At 37.4% G+C, this 4,871-nt stretch overlaps 1 long non-coding RNA gene across 1 annotated transcript; it reads right to left on the minus strand.

The window, feature by feature from the left end:
• Positions 1-3,457: 3,457 nt before the first annotated feature.
• On the minus strand, positions 3,458-4,020 carry LOC149611313 (uncharacterized). The gene is made up of 2 exons (XR_016376407.1): positions 3,897-4,020; positions 3,458-3,632 (listed from the first exon to the last, which is right to left on the minus strand). It is a non-coding gene; the product is annotated as an uncharacterized LOC149611313 (long non-coding RNA).
• Between the last annotated feature and the right edge of the window lie 851 nt (positions 4,021-4,871).

Consider the following 4,871-nt stretch of genomic DNA (forward strand, 5'->3'; position numbering starts at 1 on the left):
ACATTTGGCTGCAAAAAAAGTTGCGGAAATTTGTGTGAAGTCGCATTTTTTCGTCCCACCACTCAACATCGGCCATGGTTCGGGACCAAATGCAAGAGATTTACGTCAGAAATCCGGAGAATTTGGTCCCGGACTAAGAAACCAGGTGGAATAATGTTGAGGAGGTTCATGAATCGAACTTCATTGCAGTGTCATTTGCGTGCACACAACTGACTCTCGCAATGAAGGAGAAGTTCTGGTTCAAACAGCCAGACCTGCACAAGAAGATTAGGCCCCACAGTGGCTCGGATGTAACTTCCTTCGGGAGGTAAAGGGTCAACGAAGAATTTTATGGGACATGGCCCGTACAAGCCCCATCCTCCGCATAAGGTTCTGCGTACCCTGCACCAGTTGGAGCATGTTCTCTTCAGAGAGGCTCAACAATTTCACGACATCAACGTGGCCCAACCTTCAACGATAGATACATTTCGGGAACAAAAAGTGGCGAAAACTACCAGGTCTCGCCGAAAGATCCACGATCTTCGAAAACCAATGGAGGATTTCACTTAAAAGGTCATTTCTAACAATCCTCGTCTATCCTGCTTGCCTTTTATCAAAATTCATCCGGCATCGTTTATCCTATGTCGCGCCACTTGACGTCAGCCATCAGAATGCATGAACAAAGTTTACTGATGGTGGTTGACGTCATCCACAAGATCGTGCGAACTTACTTTGTGGTAAATAGTTTCGATTTAATTTAGGATTCAGCATGTAACATGTTTTTTGTAGTTGGGAACAAGCCATTCCCAACTCAAAGAAAAGAAGTATTGACCTTCTTGATGACGGTGGCAAACAATGTCATTATTTTTGTTATATCTATATTCTTGTTATTCTCTATTATCTTATTGTATATACTATTTGGTATTGTTATTAAAAAATCTTTATTTGTATATCTGTCTTTGTTTCTTAGACATATTTAGAGGTTTATGGCGGGAAATTCAAACGGGGATCTTGCAAAAATAACTGGACTGGTTTATTAAAAATAGGTAAATCTCCTCTGAATAGTCTTAGCAGGGTGGAAGGCAGGTAAGATTCTCTTATTAAATAACACAATTTTTGGTTGGAAGTTTGGTTGGAGTCTGGTGGATGAGGGTCTGGCCGCCATCTTGGGGTGGCGGCCATCTTGGATCTCTGCATATCTAGGTAGTCCCTACTACTCACATGTACCTATACGAACTGAGATAAAGCTGAGATTGATACATTCTCTTAATCTCCACAAAATACTCCAGACTGGTTAAACCGCCAACTACCACATGATTTCTCCCCATTGTCTTTTTGGCGTTCTTTTTTAAATTGCAGATAATTCTCAATTCCTTGTCAGTCTGAATCTAATGGAATTTTATTGAGTCACATAAGACATAAAAATAATGCATTAAAAGTTATCACCGATTTGCAAAGTTCTTCCATAACTCCAGGGACGTGGGGTACTTTCAACAAATCACAGGCACTGTTATTTTTTTCTTTTCTGAGGTGAGTAACTGGCTTTCAAAACTCCGCTGAACAAGTTGCCGAAAACAACCATTATCAAGAGAAAGGACCCATTGCTAAAGCGAATCGCTGGTGACGAAGTTATATTGTACCTTGAATGAACAAAAACTGTGTTGCAACTATATTTTGTTCTCCTGTGCAGAACTCGTAAGGCTGTGCGTGTATTCGTGACATCGATTTTTTTGGCCTTTTTCGATTTCATTAATTGAATATTCCAATTTCGAAAACCTTAAATGTAAGTAGTTATGAACAATAAATCAAAACAAAAAGTTCATATATGGAGGGCCAATCAAGATAAGTCTAAGAAAAAAGGCAAAACAATTAACTTTTTAAATATTCGAAGATAATGAATTTTATTTCCAAATATTTTGCTGTAGATGGTGCTATTGTGAGCAGTGCCGTCTTATCCATTGGGCCCGTTGGGCACTGGCCCAGGGGCCCCTTAAGAACAGGGCCCCATAATTGTCAAATAATACTCATTTTACCTTTCTTGTCATAAGAAAACCACAAGAAAATATAAACTACTTTCCATCGGTCAATAAAAAAATTCGCCTTCGAACTTGAAAAATGTAAAACTAAAAATCTGAGACCTATGAGGTAGTCAACCATTGCCTAGGCTTTTACGTTATCCCCTCCCCATGGCCTGACTTAACAACCGCACATCGGCTTATTTATTTAGTTTGAAACCTTCAATCTAAAACAGTCTCAGTCTATACTGTCATTTTGCCCATGCTCAGAGAGAAAACCTGGAATATTCTCGATCATTCTCGCTGTTAGGTGGCACGTGGGGTACAAGTCTATTTCTCTCCCTGCTGAAAGTGAACAACTCTGTTTAAAATATAAAGCCTGTTATGAATAAAATTATGGCTGAGATGTTAGACAAACCATAAATAGAGATTATTAGTGATCAAATCAAAAATGCAACGTAATACTTTGAGCGGTGCTCAGAAGATAAAACGAGCTGCGCTGGAGAAAGAGAAAGCTAACATCATGTTTCCATCAAAATGCTATGAGAAGTGCTGAGCCTGGTAAAATGACTCTTTCAACAATATTACCGAAGCCCACAACGACTACCACAGTTCCAACCGACATTGCAGTGGAGTCATCACTTGTTCCTACAACTGATCCAGATGAGGATATTCCACCAGTGGAAGTGCTTAAATGTGAAACGAAAACATCTTCCTTCCAGGAAACAGATGGGTAATCCTAACTCAGTTGATTGCTGGATTCTAAATGGGCCGACATCTTGTCAGAACCATGAAAGCGACCTTTCCAAGACCCGCCGAGTGTATAAAGAGGATGGAGAAAGCATTAGAATTCCAAGGCAAGATATTGGTCAAAATATGTGTTCAAACGTGAATTACGTAATGGAGATCCAAAAAACTATCGACTTCTATCCAATTGTAAGGCATTTTCAAGGAAGGAAGTGCCCAAATGTCTCTAACTCTGCGTTGACTTTTAAATTTGTAGACTTTCGTTTGAAGGAAATAATAAATATTTTAATTTCTCGATTAATTTGATTTGTATAGGGGATTCGGGGCCCAATATACTGCACTGCCCAGGGGCTTTCTCAATAGTAGTTCAAGAAGAAATGTCACCTAAAATAATTTAAGGGTTACTAACTTGATACCAGGTTTTACTTTCGACTAACATTTGATTCTTGGAGATAAAATAAAATTAATTACAACAAGTTGGGAAAGCCAAAATATTACCTCTCCGAGTAGAGAAGACTATCACTACCCAGTTATTTAACCTGAATATTCATTTACTTTTGCTTTTAGTTAATCAACTGCAGGGCATTAAGTGCGAAATAAGCTTAATAATGAAACCCTTTATTCAAAAATATACCTTTATTTGTCTGAAATTTCATACAATCTCAAATATTAGACCCCAAAAAGGAGTGTTTTTGCGTTGATTGTTTATTTTTTAATTAGAAAACATCATCGTTAGAATCAATTTCAACAGCAGCTTTTTCACACTCAGCCTCCAAGGTATTATTTTTTTCGTTGCCAACTAAGGATTCCAAATGAACAAATGGTTCATCCCCGTTAACTTCTTCATGACTTGAGTCATTTTCATCATGAACTTCACGTGTATCGGAATGACTAAGTAAAAATAGTGAGAAACATTAATTCTATTTCTTTAAGCCTCGGACAAAATGTCTAAAATGGTTTGGCAATTTCATCCGATCTCAAAACACAAAACAGAGTTATTACACTCGTAATAATGTTAGGCATATTTAAGAAATATCGTGATTATGATTTATTCTAAGTTACCATAATACGCAAACAAACAAAATGTTACACATAAAATCAGAAATCCGTACAATGGCCAAACCTCAAACCTTTGGTAGGCCGATCATTGCGTACTTTTCAAGGAACTGCGATAGTTCTTTTTCATCGGCACTATCAATATCGGACGACTCCACATTCACCACTGCGGGTGACGATACGCTACTAAAACACATTTCATTTTATATAAAATCATTTTGATAATAATCTATAGCGCCATAAGTACTTTATAACTAGTCATTATTCATAAGCGCGTAGACTCAGGCGGGTCGTTACGAGAACGTATAGCTTACGACTTCATCGCACGGGTAACGAGCCGGTTACGCTTTCTACTTGTTAAGGATCATAATCTCTTGCATGCTTGTCGTCCGACATAGTTAAAAAAACGCAACCGCTTCTTAAACCACTTTGGGGTTGATAAAGAAATAATAAATAAAAGCTTCATTTTTCTCTATGGGTTTTAGCAGAAAGGAATAATATGAGAAGAATGGCACTCTACATATCCATAATGTTGTAAAACTGATACAAAACTCTTACCAACCTCAAATTCCCTTCCCTTCCCTTGATTGGCTAACGAGCTTCTGTCGATGTTGCTACGCTTAATGTCTTAAGGGGTCTCGAGCGAGTGGAGAACAAAATAATATTTCATAGTCTAAACTGAATTTTTCAAATGAAAATTGCTTAAGTTGGTGTCTTAAACCGTTGGCTCAAGTAGGCAATAAACACTTGAACCCGAATTAAGCTATTCACACAGACAACGGGATGGAATTCCCTTCTGGTTCTAGTATAAGAGTCGCGCAACCATCAATACCAGTTGTTTAAAATAATTATCGAATGACTTAACATTATATTATTATAGTTATAAGTAATAAGTACTTATTTTATGGGATAAAATAAGAACTTTTTTTCATAAATACCATTTATCTTCAATGAAAATTCCCAATAAACGTCCTTTTTCTGCCAAAACGTCTTCTTGAATTCTAATTATTTTGAAACCATTTTACATTTATCATGGTACTTTAAAAACATTAATTCCACTTACTTGCTTCCGTC

Source organism: Phalangium opilio, unplaced genomic scaffold (assembly GCF_054372755.1).
Source record: "Phalangium opilio isolate 3A_F unplaced genomic scaffold, DU_Popi_V2 ptg000246l_1, whole genome shotgun sequence".
In the NCBI taxonomy this organism is placed as follows: domain Eukaryota; kingdom Metazoa; phylum Arthropoda; class Arachnida; order Opiliones; family Phalangiidae; genus Phalangium; species Phalangium opilio.